General features: G+C 50.2%; 1 protein-coding gene across 2 annotated transcripts in view; it reads left to right on the top strand.

Moving 5' to 3' along the window:
- Positions 1-752: 752 nt before the first annotated feature.
- LHFPL2 (LHFPL tetraspan subfamily member 2) overlaps positions 753-15,286 on the top strand; it is a 176,672-nt gene continuing 162,138 nt past the window's right edge. For both annotated transcript variants that reach the window (XM_047778170.1, XM_047778165.1), the window contains exon 1: positions 753-1,167. The gene's annotated coding sequence lies outside the window, so the exon portion shown is untranslated. The remainder of the gene's footprint in view (positions 1,168-15,286) is intronic.

Here is a 15,286-nt window from a genome sequence, read left to right as displayed (position 1 = left end):
TTGTCTCTGCTCCCACCTTGGAGGCAATGGGGAGCAGTTGGTGAGTGAGTCTCCTCTCTGGACAAGGATGACTTTTCAGATTATCGGCTAAAGCGCCTTCAAAATTCACCCTGAAACTGTATTTTGAGTTCAAGGGAGGATGTTTCAGGACCCCAAGCAATCAGTTTAGAAATATTCTTTCTGACTGTTCGCACTGTTTCTTTTCCTAGAGACTCACCGGGGAAGGAAATTTACGCCGGAGCCTTGACTCCGGGAGAGGAAGGCGAGGAGGATGGGGGTCCAGGTACCCCCATCCCCCCCAGCCCACCCTCTTGCTTTGGATTCCCCAGGACCAGCCTACGGACGTTTCTTTCCCTTGGGCCTCGCCTGGGGAACGGCTCCGAGCGCTCCAGGGCCGACTCTCCGCCTAGACAGTCGGGCCTCTCACTCCCCACTCAGACTTTCGCCGCCCCCCGGCGGGGCAGTGCACACTCTCCGCGCCACTGAGACGGTTTCCCGAAACTGCGCCGGTAGGTTCTCCGGCGCAGCGCGGGGGACCCTCGCAGGATTCCGGGAGACACCGCCGCCGCCCGGCGGGCGCAGTGACCGGCTCCCAGGGCCCCGGGCCTCCGCCCCTCCTCTCGGGGATCCCCTTTCGCCTACACCCTCCCGACCGGGCAGGACACTCCCCCCGGAGGCTGGGCCTCGTCCGCCCGCCCTCGCCTCGCCCCCGGCCGGCCGCCCCGCCCCACGCGCCGCGCCGGGAGAGCCCCGGGCCCCGACCCCTCCCCCCGGACGCCGGCCGAGAGCGGGACGCGGCGGCGATGGTGACTGGGCAGCCGCGCGGGGCCGGGTCCTGGGCAGGGAGGCTCGGCAGCCTCTTTCTTTCTCTGCCCCCGCCCCTCTTTCCCCTCGCTGCGTGCTAGCCCCGGCGGCGGCCGAGGTCGGCGCTCTCGCCTCGCCTCCTCCTCCTCTGCTTCCTCCTCCTCCTCCCCCGCCCGGGGACCCTCTCCCCTCCCTCCCTCGCCCCCTCCTCTCGCTGCCTCCTCCCCTCTCCTCTCCCTCCTCCTCCTTCCCCGAGCGGACGGCGGGGCCAGCGAGAGAGGTGTCTGCGAGGAGGCGTAACGGAAAGCCCCGGCTTGGGGAAGACTGCGCGCTCGGAGCCGGGGCCGCCGAGCCGGGGGCCGGGTGAGTTGGAGTCGCGGAGCCAGAGCGCGCTGTGGAGGGAAAGCGAGGAGCCCCGGCCCAGGGGGGTACCCGGCGCGGTGCTCGCGGAGCCGTCGCGGCCGGTGGAGCCCGGGCTGAGTGCGCCGCGGCCGGCACGCGAACTTCTTCCCGGCGCCCACGGAGCCAGCGGGGAGGGAGGACCCGGCCGGGAAGGTGCAGGCGAGACGGGTGCTGGGTACTGGAAACAGAGGGAACGCCGCTTCGGCTTTGGCCGCCGAGGTTGCCCGCAGCAGAAGTGGAAAAAGTTGTGCCTGGAACGGCGAGGTGTCGGGAAGCCGGCGCGAGCCCAGCTCTGTCGCCGGCGGGGTTTGCCCGGCGCGCGGGTCCTGGGCGCTGCTCGGTTCCAGGCTTCGCGCGCCTCGTACCGCGCCCGGGGGCCGCCCCGTGGTCGCCCCCGCGGGCCTGGTCTGTGGCGTGTGGGTCACGCCGGCCACAGACGTCAGCTGCTTCTCAGATCTGGGCTGCATTTTTGTGGGCAGAGCAGGGATTGCGGGTGCGGGCTGCAGGAGGAGGAGGAGGAGGAGGAGGGCGTGGAGTGGGGAAGACCACATCTGGGCTGGGTGGGTTGAGCCGATGGTTTGGAGTGAAGGGCTGGGAAAGACTCTGGATTTCTGGGTGTTTTCAGGCACAAAATTGTGTGTGTGTCTCTTTTCGCTTTTCATTCAGCGGTGTTCTTTGAACTCGGAAGAACGAACGAATTTTCTTCAATCTTGTTCTATCTTCCTGCTGTTTCGGAAGGGTTCTGAGCTCTGAGAACCGGTGCGCTGTTTCATCAAAGGGAGCAAATGGGAGAAAAGACCAATCTCATCCCCCACCCCCACCCCACCGGGGCCATTTCCTGTATTTCCCGGTTTCTCTGCTGTGATTGTGTGCCTGCATGTAGGTTGCCATCACTGACCCACACGTGAAGTAGAACTTCTGCCTGAAATCGCTAAGCGGCCCCTATAGATTAGTGTGTGTGGGAGCGGGGGGTGGGAGTGGTGGGAGCTGGAGGGGGAGGGGAGCTGTTCGAGCCTGCTTGGCAGAGTTAAATCTGAGTAACCGAGTTCCAAGTGACGTTTCTGCTCCGCACGTTGCTTTTGCTTCACCTGCTCACCTGAGAGAGCTCCACCTGCGCCAGGTTTAAGCGATGACGGATGCCAATTTCTTTGGTATTGCTCTTTCCTGGTTATTCCTGACTCATTCCTGCCGGTTCTCTTTAAGAAACAACTTACTCTTTTCAAATGTAAGTGATAGGGAACACATGCTGGTGGGGAGATGAAAGATGGGGAAAGGAAATAAAGCCCAAGATTCTCATTTCTTTACTTTTTTTTTTTTTTGCTGTCAGACTGTGATAGACTTGTTATTCCTCTTTGTCAGCGATCTGATTCTGATGAAATAGTATTTCAAGAGTTTGACGTAATACCAGATAAAACACTGTTAAAATAGTATCTTTCCGAAGTGGTCGCAGGGAGAGCAGTTAGTGTGGCCTGTTGTGTGTTGGCAAAGGGTGAAGCAAACATTTTATGCTGGGGGGGAAAAAAGACGTGGTGTGTTGCAGGAGATGATGGGGCTGGGGAGGAGGAACCATTTGTCTTCCGAGCAGTCCTATTAGGAAGAAAAATTACACTGCAGATGAGCATTTTTAAATATAATATAATTTGAGTCATGATACATGAACCAGTAATTTGTCTATAGGAAAGAATACAGATCTTTGTGGAGTGGAGCAGAGCGGTGCCTTCTGGAAAAAGGCAATCTCTGCTGTTCATCCTTGTGGATGGGCTCAGATGTGTAGACTTAGGAATTATAGAGACTTTTCTGCATTGTAGTTACTTGAGCTGGTCAGGAAGTAAAAGACCACAGGAGATAGAAGGAGTACACATTGTTAATAGACAGTGTGTACTATTTCTCAACTTCTTTATAGCAAAGAATTGGCAAAGTAGGCGATCGAAAGGTAGGAGACCTAAATTAGGCCTGTCGAGTTCCTAGATAGGTCACTTACTCCCTGAGACTTGGACAAGTCATTGAATTTCCCGCAGCTTTGGTTTCTGTGTCTATAAAACAGTGGTGATAAAAGTTCACGTCAAAGAACCACCTTGACGTTTGACTATGATTATGTACTTTTGTGTAGAACTTAGGGTGGTGCCTCGCGCTGAGTCAGTGTGCAGAAAATGTTAATGATGGTTGTCAGGTATTTCAGATGCCCAGGAAAAAGCAGGGCCCTTCAAAAAGCTGGGCTGCAGGGATGGCTGATTTTAGAGTGAGCTGCAGCTGATTTTCGGTCCACTTCTTGCAGACCCCGAGTTGAGGTTCTCGCTGTGCCCCCAGCAGCCTACACCCAGAAACGCTGGATCTTTCCAGAACCGGTGGGCTGCATCCTTTTGGCTCCTTCTGGTCAGTCTTTTCTGGGACTCCAGTTTCAGGGAATGAGGAGTGCAGGGTCCATGTGGATCTCAGGGCTGGAGCACAGGTGTGGCCTGCAATTCCAGGCCTGGCTCTCCCCTACGCATGGCAGCTTCTCAGGTTCCAGGCCCCACCAAAGTCAATATCCACATCTTATGTGCGAGAAAAAGAAACTTGAGTGGTGGACCTGGTGTCTCTCTTGGAAATTCTAAAAGCAATATTTTACTCAGTGTTTACTGCTCTTAGAAAGATACAAACAGCAAGCAAATATCTGATCGCTAGAATTTATTTCAAAAAGCACCTTTAAAGTATGTCTTGGGGTTCATGGTACCTTGCCCACCTTTTCCTAAGATTGTAGCTTGTTGCACAGCGAACAAAGGGCATCTTTAGCACAACAGTAGTTTTAGAGCTGGCAGCTATGCTGTATGTCGCTTTTCTAATTGGGGAGGAATGCCTGTTTACTCATTCATTCATTCTTTTCTCCAGTCATTCAGAAAATACCTGTGGAGCCTCTCCCTTGGGCCAGGCTCTGTTCTGGCTTCTAGTAACATAGCAAGAACCAGAGCAGGCCTCTCCACTCACAGGGCACACATTCTAGAGAAATAAAGTCTGTGTAGGAAGACCTCCATAAATCCAAGAAGCTCCTCTTTTTTGGTTTGGAAGAGCCTGCACTGGGAAAGCAGTATGGTGGGGCGCGCTTCCCTTCCAGAGGCCACCAACTTGGAGGGAGGTGATCTGGCCAGGGGTCCTGTGGGGGAGAAGTGGGGTGGGGGGGGGCATTTCTTTCTGTGCTTTATAATAAAGTCTCTGTCCTGTTTGAATAGAATCACCAGGCTACGTGCCAGGAGAACAAACAGCAGTTTTTCTCAAAAGTGAGACTTGTCAGCCTTAGAAAGGCAAAGAATGAATCAAAGGTCAGATCTGATCATCAGCTTATAAAACAGAGATTGTGACTAGGGAAGAGTCGGGTCTGGCACTTGAAAGAACTTGACTCTTACTGTAGAAGGCAGGACCAAGAGAATAAAGGAAAGTGGATGCTTGGTCCCTCACGTACTTTAAGGTTTTTGGTTTGTTTGTTTGCTTTTAGGGCCCCAGGTGCGGCCTATGGAAGTTCCAGGCTAGGGATTGAATCAGAACTACAGCTGCCAGCCTACATCACAGCCACAGCAACGCCAGATCTGAGCTGCATCTGTGACCTACACCACAACTCAAAGAGACGCTGGATCCTTAACCCACTTATTGAGGTCAGGAATCGAACCCATGTTCTCATGGATACTAGTTGGGTTTGTTACCACTGAGCTGCAACGGAAACTGGCTTTTTTTGTTTTATTTTGTTTTGTTTTTTACTTTTAAGGTTCCAGTAATAATTGATGCAGTAAGAATACATATGTTTGGAGTCTAGAAGCCTGAAGTGGTTTAAGGTCCTCAGGGCACTGAGAGAGGTTGTTTGGACTAGAGGCAGAGTTGTGCAGGGAAGTACCTGAGGGTGTGGGGTCCTGGGTGCTGAGCTTTTGAGCTTGATCTCAAAAGCTGCGTGGAAGATGGAGAGTTAGCAGCTGGTGGTTGATGTGATCATACTGTGCTTTTGAAGGAACTCTGGGTGGGCTAGGTGACAAAGAGGCCAGTCCGGGGGCAACAGGTGGGTCTGGGAGGCTAGTGCAGGAGCCCCGGTGGGATTTCATGAGGCGGAGGGAGGCCAAGAGACTGACCACACTTCCTCAGTCATCTCCCAGGGGTGGGCTCTTAGTAAGAGGGAGTCCAGGGTGACAGGTGCCGGTCAAGGCACCATTCACTGGGGAGAGCAGCTGTGGGGAACCTGTTCGAGATGAGTTCATTTGAATCCAAAACTGAGCTGTGAGCCTTCCAGGGAGAGCTGCCCAGCAGAGTTAGATCCACAGGCGGGCCTAGAGGTCTGGAGCGGCAGATGAGTGATGGAGTTATTTTTACAGTATGGCAGGGAGTTGGCTGGTCTCTCAAGGTTTCCTGAATAGCATTCAGGGTGAGTGTCATCTGTGTTCTTTAACTGAATTTTTCTCTTGCATCCTTTCAACAGATCTAACAGGGGGGTAATCAAGTCTCTGACCAGACTCTTCCCTGGTGTTATTTTGCAGACTTGATGAGGTCTGTTTATGTTGTTTTGAACTGAGATGGTTTAGAGGAGTGTACGTAGAATGGTTTTGCATGTATTTAATAGGTAGGATGTACAACTGATAAAATTGATTACCCCCCCCCCCCCCACACTGTGTTCTAGACCTACTGTGTTCTTCCCAAAATTCTTATGGATGGAGAAACCCTAATGGTCATTGTGATGGTATTTGGAGGTGGCACCTTTGGGAGATAATTCAGCTTAGATGAGGTCATTAGGATGGAGCCCCATGATGGGGTTAGTGACCTTCTACAGAGAGGGACAGAGTCTGGAGCATCCTCTCTCCACCACGGGGACCATCTGCAAGCCAGGAGGAGGGCCCTCACGGAGAACCAGCTCTGAGAGCACCTTGATCTTGGACTGCAGCCTCTGACACGGTGAGAACTAAATGTTGGTTGTTTAACGGGATTTTATTGGAGCAGCCTGAGCTGACTAATAAACAGGTATATATTTTAAGAAAATAGAAGATGACCTTCACTTGCTGAGAATGGAAACTGCTTTTGTGTGCATCCCTGGACCACAGCTAAAGACGTGTGCTATCTGTATGTTTTCTTAGCTTAACCGTAATACTATACACTAGGTCAAGGGAAACACCCAACTCTGACTTAGAGATCTGGCAGATAGAAAAGGAGAACCTCAGTGTATTTTGACTTTTTCTTTTCTGGGTTCTGATTTGGATCCAGTACTACATTTATTGACTGAATGGTATTATAGACCCGATTTAAATATTGGAGTCAGAATTAAAACTTCCAAGGTATTTACCTGGGATGAACTTTTGAGGTTCCATTTAGGACAGTGCAACCAAACTAACTTTCAGAAGTCTTCCCAGGGTTTCTAAAATACTAGACCCAGTTCTGGTATTTGAATGAAGGATATTGAAGGTTTTAGTGGGTTCATAACAAACAGTGTTTAACACTGACTGAGGTGACATGAGCAATAACAGCAGGCCTCTTCTTGTCTTCTTGAAGGATAGAGAATAGTTCAGCATGGTGTAACCAGGTTGCTTGGCCTTTGATTGCAGAAGGGTACTATTTTGAGGATTTGCAGCCCAGGCTGATGTCTGAAGTGAGGCTGTTACAACAGCAAATATGTAGCCTTTAAAAGCGGTCACTGTTGATGAACCTTAAGAATATTCCGTCGTGGGCTGGATGTCTTTCATCCTAAAAGTACACAGACTCGCAGGGACCCCTGGATTGCTGGTGGGCAGCTACACACCAGTTCTCTGTCACCAGGTCTTTATCTCCTACTGTAACACACACCCTTTTTCCTAGCATTTATTTTCTTCTCCTGGTTTCTATAGGAGGATATAGCAAGAAGGTGGCCACTGCATGCCAGGAGGAGGGCTCTGTCTAGGAAATGAATTCATAGGCACCTTGAAAACTTGTACTAGAACTACCTTGTGTTTTCACGTCCGCCAGGGACAGTGTTACCACCTGGCTTTTAGGGGGCTATTAATTTGAATTTCGTTCATTTGTGGAATAAATAAGTATGTACAAAGTAGGGCCCAGTGAATGTCAGTTGAAGGGCAGGCATGCTGTTTGATTTGTGCACAACTGCACCTCGTCTTGCTGCTGTGTCTATAGGGTATGGCCAGTGGGTTATTGGTCTGTCTGTGTAAGCACCTTGCCCTGCCTCCTCAACTGGGCTGCCACTGAAAGGAAAACTGGTAGCCTAGACTCACCGGAAGGATGTAGGCGAACATTCTGACTGGTCATCTTGGACTTGTAGGGTTATAAGGGATGATGTCTTTATTTTTCTGTTTCTCAGATTTTTGAAAAGCAGCAGGTTTTATTTTATTTATTTATTTTTGTCTTTTTACGGCTGCACACACGGCATGTGGAGGTGCCCAGGCTAGGGGTCCAATCGGAGCTGTGGCTGCTGGTCTACGCCCCAGCCACAGCAGCACCAGATCTTTAACCCACTGAGCAAGGCCAGGAATCGAACCTGCATCCTTGTGAATGCTGGTTGGGTTCATTCACTACTAAGCCGTGACGGGAAATCCTTAAAAAGTAGCAGGTTATTTTAAAAATGAGACCAAAACAGTCGTCGGTGTTTTCTTTTGTTCTTTTTTGTGCAGAACTCTGTGGGTAACAAAACTGTATGCATCCTCACATCTGTGCTGCATCCATGGTAAAGCAGGTCTCTGTCTTTAAAAAGACGTGAAATTCCCATTTATTGTAATATAGTCATGGAGGGATGCAACCAGGACTGGGGGCGGTGCCCCAGAGCTGGAATGGGGCAGCTTCTTCCCAACAGTAGGGAAAAACCCAATCCTTCCCATGGGTGCTTTTTGTACGTTTTCACAAACATTGTAAGTGTGATGTGAGAGGCGTTTCACGTCTCTATCTAAATGCATAAACATCTGACTGATAGGTACGGAGTTAAATCTACCTATATATAAATATACTCTACTGACCCGGGAGATTTTTTTTCCTTGTTTTCAGTTGTTTCAGTGGAACCCGAACTAGCAGTGAGATTTTAAATATCCCTTTAGCAGCAACCTCCCACATACCCGGAAAATTAGAGGGACTCTCTTTCCTCCACTGATTCTATTGTTCAGCATTTTCTTTCTTTCTACACTGAGCGGTGTTGTCAAGGGCACCTGGAGTTCAAGCTTCCTTTCTCCTGGGCCAGGCTGCATTTGGGCTGAATTTCACATGTTGTTTTCCAGTTTCGAGGCAGTTAGCCAGTTGTTTAAGACGCCTGTAACTGCATTGACAGTAGCCTCATTTAATCTTCACGCAAGTTGTGCACGACACATGTAGTGCTCAGGATGAATTAACCTCTTAAAAATTTCTAACTTTTCTCTCACCCCATAGGGATCACGTTTTCTGAGATTGAAAATAATAGACTGGCCTGCCAGGCAACTACAAACTTAAGAGTAAGCGGTCCTTTCTTGTTTATAAATGGCTACCATTTATTATATGAAATGTACCCTTAAGGAAAACGTGGCTCGCAACTTGAAAACAATCTAAAATCACATCTAGTTTTTTTTAATGACTAACTGTCCATTCCTAGGAGATGATTCTACGTAGGGAAGTATGTCTAAACAGGTATTGACCCTATCATTTGTTCGTTCTTACAATAGCCGTTTCAAGGTTTTTCCGTACTGAAAGTTCATAATTTACCAACCCTAATTACTGATTCTGCACAAATCCGTGCTATAATACGTAGCCTAGTGTGCTGGCTTGCGTAGGTGACTAGGTCTTTCAGATCTGAATCCTTTTGGTCAGTGGGTTGCTTAAGTTGTTTTGCCCTTTTTTTTTTTTTTTGCTTTTTTTAGGGCCGCCTAGGCTAGGGGTACAACCGGAGCTACAGCTGTCAGCCTCCACCACAGTCACAGCAACACTGGATCCTTAACCCACTGAGCTGGGCCAACAATCAAACCCACATTGTCATTGATACTAGTAGGATTCATAACCTGCTGAGCCCCACGGGAACTCTTTTTTTTTTTTTTTTAATGCTTTTTCCAGTTTGTCTTGTCTCGTTCTTTTCTTGATTAGTAAAGAAAGAGCAGCATCAAAGGGAGCTTAGCTGATGTGGGGAATGGTGAAGCTATAATCCAAAGCCAAAAGAAGCTGTAGCCAGGTACAGAGGCCATGCTGCGTAATAACCCAAGTGGTGATGGTGATAAAGCGGTGGGACAGGTTGTATGTACACCTGCGTGGCCAGGGGACCATTTAGGATAGTCTGATCAGCTAAGTACCCAGGAACCACTGCTCTCCTTGGTCTGAAAACTAGACTCATGGAACCTTAGTTTATTAGCTTTCATAGCAACTACATTAGTCAACAAAACTTGCCTTTTTTTTTTTTAAGTAAACATTTTAAAACAAGAACTGCTGTCAAGTTAGATTTTCTATAGCTCATGTGTGCATTTGATTTTTAGGACCACAGCCAGAGGACTTCCCATTTCTTCTTGTCAAACTTGAGCTTTCTCTTTCTGTCGTGTGCCGTCCACCTGATCCTCTGTCATGTCAGCTATCCCTCCGAGCTGAGTGCTCTTCCTTGATCTATTCTGCTCACCCTTCCTCCAGGCTCTCCTGCTGCTCTGTTCATCCTCCCTGAGTCATCCTCCTCTTGCTAACCGAGGGCGCGTCAGCCTTTGTAGCCGGCCAGAGGGCAGAGGGTTGGAGTCTGTGCCAAGATACAGAGGAAGCTAATCATAGTCGTGACCTCGACCTCATTAACATTGTGCTGGAGAGCCAGCGTGCTGTAGTATTGTTTGACTTTGGATTGTCCCTACGGGTCTGCGGTCACGTGGTCGGTATTCCTGCCTCGAGAGGGAGGAGCCAGAAGAGAATGTAAGAGAAGGGATCAGTACTTACCACCTCCTTTTGAATCCCTCAGGTTGGACTTTGGATCTTCCGCTGTCTTTGGGTCCTGCTGATGGTGATTTGGCTCCAAGACAAAGCAAGACTGAGGAGACCTGCATAAGGATTGTAGGGGGAGAGGGCCTCTTAGAGTCTGGAGCCCAAAGGGGTGGGGTGCGCTGGTGACCCAGGTGGAGGTAAAAGTCTCCCAGTGGTGGCACTCTCCATGCTTTAAAGCAAGGCTTCTCGGGGAGTTCCCGTCGTGGCGCAGTGGTTAACGCATCCAACTAGGAACCATGAAGTTGCGGGTTCAATCCCTGGCCTTGCTCAGTGGGTTAAGGATCCGTTGTTGCCGTGAGCTGTGCTGTAGGTCGCAGACGCGGCTCGGATCCCACGTTGCTGTGGCTGTGGTGTAAGCCGGAGGCTACAGCTCCAATTAGACCCCTAGCCTGGGAACCTCCATATGCTGCGGGAGCAGCCCAAGAAATGGCAAAGAAAAAAACAAAAAATCAAAAAAACAAGGCTTCTCAAACCTAAATGTACACAGGAATGGTCTGAAATCTCCTTCCGTCACAGCTTCTGGAGAAGCAGGCCTGGGTGGGGCCTGGGATTCTGCATTTCTGACCGGCTCCCGGTGACATTGGTGCTGCTGGTTCTGGGGAGCACATTTCGAGCAGTAGCACCTCACATAAAACGGGGACCTGAGGCTACGGAGTGTTCAGCCGGAGGCTGAGACCTGTAAAAGCTGAAACCAGGAGGGTCCCTGTGGGTCTGACTTGGAGTGTGCGGCCGGCTACCTGAGGCTGGTCTTTATTGGGATGACACTGAGGGTTCTTAGCCGTGTCACTTCCATTTGGACTTGTGACAGCCACAAGGAGCAGCTGGGCAGGGATGGGGGTCCTGGGTGGTCTTCCAGGCAGAATATGGTTAAGCTGCAGGGAGAGGCTTTGTTTTACTACGTTTGAATTAAATTGTTTTCCTCATGACATGATGCTTATATTCCACAATTTGAACTGGAGGAAGAGGGCTCTGACAACCCTCAGTTACACCTGCCTTTTCTTGCATGCCCTATCACTTTGGAGTTAAGTGACTACAGTGTTTTAAAAAGTTACCTATTGTTTCCTTTGGAACATTGTTTCTGGAACGCCCCTGACACTCCACTGGGTGCTGGCTAGGTATGTGTGTTCTCAGACCTTGCCCTAGAGTTCTGACCTCATAGGGTGGGTGTGGGTCCCAGGAATCTGAATTTTTTAAACAAAGTGTCTAGATGTTTGTTGTAATCAAGCTGGCTCTAGAAACACCAGTTTTTTTGTTTTTTTTTTTTTTGAGAAACATCCGTTGAGAAACCCATCTATCTTCGATGAGCCTATGATGTTGGCCACGACTCAGCGGTCCCCTTCTTTGTTCTTTTCTTGGCCTCTTGGATACTTAGTTGTGAAAGGCTGTCTTTTGTCCCATTGGACCCACTCTGGTTTTTATCTTAACACATGCTTTATTCTTACAGTTCGGCTCTTTCTTATCTTGGAAGGGACCGAATCAGAGAGTCCTTTGTCAGCAGTCTAAGAATCAGCCCTGACTGATGCTGTTATTTTTAGGGAGGTTTTACAGACACTGATTATAAGTGCCCTGGGATGTTCTTGGAGATAGCAGGCTATGCGCTGTGGGCCTCTGCAGGGAGAGGAATGCCTTGAGGCTGACTTCTCCCACTCTCTTCCTTACTTGGGTTCAGACACTGGAGATAATATGAGCATGGCCCCTTCCTGAGTGAGTGCGGACCAGAAGTGGGTGGAGAACAGTCTCTCCTTCTCCATAGACAGTTTGGTTCTTCTGTAGGTAAATGGACAGACTGAGGCGTCGGACTTTGGACATCATCGTATCAACATTAACCTCCATTTCTACAAATGGAGGATTCGTTTTACCTCCACCTGAGGGGGCAGGGGCAGCTTATGATACAGATGAAGCTGGAATTGGTCCATGCGATGGGATGGGAGGAGTGTGGAAGGGACTCTGTACCCCCAAACCAGAATTCACTTACTGTTGTGCCTAAAATTTTACCAGTGGAAGAATGTGGGTAAAATGTTTCTCTTTAAACATCTTACTCAGCATGTAAGCCTCCATAGAACAGGTCATACCTTAGTTATTTAGATCTTCACAGAAATAATTTCATAGAAATACCAGTTAAGATCAGGGTGTGAAGAAGGTAGACTCTGATGGGGTGAAGTGTGGGCATTGTGAGAGGAGGGCAGGGCTGGGGGCAGTGGCCCTACCGAGGGCCACTGTAGGCACCAGGTGTCTAGGGCAGCTCAGGTGTCTGGAGGAGCCCAGAATACCAGGGAGGACACTGGGCAGAACTAATTCTCATTCACTTAACGTGTATGTGTGTGCGTGTGGTGTAATAGGGGCTTTGATATTTTTGATGATGCATCTGGTGTACTTTTCTCTGTCTAAATATGGCCATCTCAGAGTTTCCACTGTGCCACAGGGGGTTGAGGATCCAACCACAGTGCTTTGGGTCACCGGGGAGGTGCAGTTTCGATCCCTGTCCTGGTGCAGTGGGTTAAGCATCGGATATAGCCGTAGCTGTGGCGCAGGTTGCATCTGTGGCTTGGATTGCATCCCTGGCCTGGGAACTTCCATATGCCGTGGATGCAGCCAAATAAATAAGTAAATAGATAAAACCATCTCGCATATACCTGCCCAGTTGTAATGAAAAACCAGGTGTGATCTAGATATGAAAGTTCAGATTAAGCACTGTAGTCATGCTTGGGATTACTTTGCTCTGTTTTTAATCATTTTGAGAGAGAAGCTCAGGAAATGGTCCAGTTTCTGTACCTGCCTATCAGGAGAACGTGGCCAGCAGCTGAAACGTTCCCTCCTCCACTGACGGGCTGTACCCAGGTGGTTTCGAGGAGGTTCCCTCCTCTGTGACCCCACGTCACCTAGAAAGTGCTCTAGTGCCTGCGTTCTCTCTCATCCCTGCAAAAAGTATTTACGATTTTGGGGACTTCTCAGCTTCTGGCTGCCTAAAACAAACCCTCAAGTTGGCCATGCCGATGTCAGGCTGAAACATGTCTGAGTGGCCTAGCACGTTTTCAGAACAGCATAGAGATGGTAGGGAGAGTCTTTGTGCCACTGCTGCCCAGGTCAGTCCAGATGAACAGAGGTTACACACAAGTCCATCCGAGGGACCAGAGCTCTGGAAACTTTTATGAAGACCGACCCACTCCCCGACCCGTGGCCATTTCCTGACTTGCTCCCCGCAGAGTCCCTGCTCTGTCCTTAGATTGGACTTAGGGCCCCAGATTCTAAGATTCCCAAAATGTCCTCCATGCTCTTAGGCAAGACCTCAAACTAAAACACACACAAATGAATCTCTTCTTACCACAAGTAAGATGTCTTTGTCTGCAAGGGATGAAGGTTTACAGGTGCTCGGAAAAGATGGGAACACAGCCTGTGAATGTCAGAAAGAATTGAGAATCATCTGTACAGCCTCCCCTCGGGTGACCCTTAGCTTACCTTGTGGCCTTGGCCAAGTCATTGGCCTAGAGAAGGTGAGGGGATGAATCTGTGCTTAGCCATTGATTCAGTGAGCACTTAGTAAGTTCCTCAAGGAGCTTACAGTCTGGGCAGGGGAGGGGGGGGGAGATTCAGCCGTTATCGTCAGTGTGGCCAGCAAGGAGTGAAGAGCAGGATGAAGAGGCCCCTTGGGGCGTGTAGAAGGTCCTTACAGATGTGGGGACCACATGCTCAGGGGCGGGTGAGGAGGCTGGAGAGCTGGGGTGTGCAGACATAGGGTGCAGTACAGAGAAGGCAGTGGGATTTTCTGTGGCATTCCCTGTGCGCTGGGAGGATGGGGTCTTCACTGCCCCTGCACCCCATGTGGTCCCTTGACCTGTTACGAGGTCCTTCAGCTCAGCTGCCCTCACTGTGGCCTTGGCCTCACACCCCAGAAACTGACTGCAGTTGGGACATGCGGTTTGCCACTGTGATCTGGGTTGATCTGATCACTGTTCTAATGTTTTGGATCCCATCCAGGGGCCTTTTATAAGGCAAAACAAGAGCTATAGAAACATAAAAATGTGAGAATCTGCTGACTTTATCGACCCCTGCTCTTTGCGGGGAGGGGTCATTTTTTCTTTTCTTAGAGAAGATAGGTATTCAAAGAGAATGGCAGCTGAACTGATCCCTTCTCAACCCAGAGTTACTCTGTGGCTCCTGGGCCTGGGGTTTCAGTAAGCACACAGTTGGCATTGTAACCACAGAGAGAAATCTGACCCTTGGATGAAACCAGGCGAGCCTTCCAGGTGGCTTCACTGTTTCTTTTCTGGAGCGGCCAGATTCTGTTTCTAGGTGGGAGGAGAGACCTTGTCTCAAAGGAGAGGTGAGCTTGGCTGTTCCTGAAGCTGGAGTTTGCTTTGTCTATCCTGAAACAAACGAGGGCTGAAGAAGAGGATCGGGTGTTGCTTAGGGAAATGACATTCTCCTGAAGCATCACGTCTCCCCTCTCTCAGGTGTGCCCATGTATTCTTCCCCGTGGTCCGCGGGGCTCCGAACAATGCCAGACATTGATAAAAACCAGCTTTGTCTGTTTGCTTTTAAGCAGAAATGGGCATCACAGGCCGTGTGGAGTGTGCAGCCTTGAGCGTGGTGGCGCGGTTGGGCTATCAGGCCGGGCTAGTTCTGTACTCGGTACCCGTGGTCCTGGCACTGCTCCCACTGAGTTCTTACTGCCTTTGGGGAGCATCAGAGTCACCTGGAGGCTTGTTCACACACACACACACACACACTGCCTGGGCACCGCGCCTGGAGTTTCTGAGTCACCAGGTCTGGGGTGGGCCAAGAATTTGCATGTCCAGCACGTTCCCTGGTGATGCTGCTGTTGCTCGTCTGGGAGCCCGTGTGGAGAAACACTGTGATACCAGGCTTTCCCCACCCTCTGGAGGGTGTGCTGGGGCAGGCAGGCTCTGCTCCCAAGGGGGTGTCTGGCCAGGTGGAATCCCCTCCTGAGGGAGGAACCTGTAGTTGAAAAGCAGTGGTTCACTGGAGGTTGCCTGGACTCTGTCTCCTTTGCCTTCTCTCCTGGTCCTCTCCATAACTAACCAGGGACATGGCATTTGGGGCAGCCGAGCGGGGCATCCCTCACCTCCTTCCAGTCCTTTCTCGGATGCGCGGAAAGCTTTCTGAGCTGTGCCATAGCTCAGTAGCTCAGTGCCACTGTCCTGCAGGAGACCCTGCATGCGCT

Source organism: Phacochoerus africanus, chromosome 4, assembly GCF_016906955.1.
Source record: "Phacochoerus africanus isolate WHEZ1 chromosome 4, ROS_Pafr_v1, whole genome shotgun sequence".
In the NCBI taxonomy this organism is placed as follows: Eukaryota; Metazoa; Chordata; class Mammalia; order Artiodactyla; family Suidae; genus Phacochoerus; species Phacochoerus africanus.
Note: the sequence above shows the minus strand (reverse complement) of the source record. Positions and strands in the feature narration are given on the sequence as shown.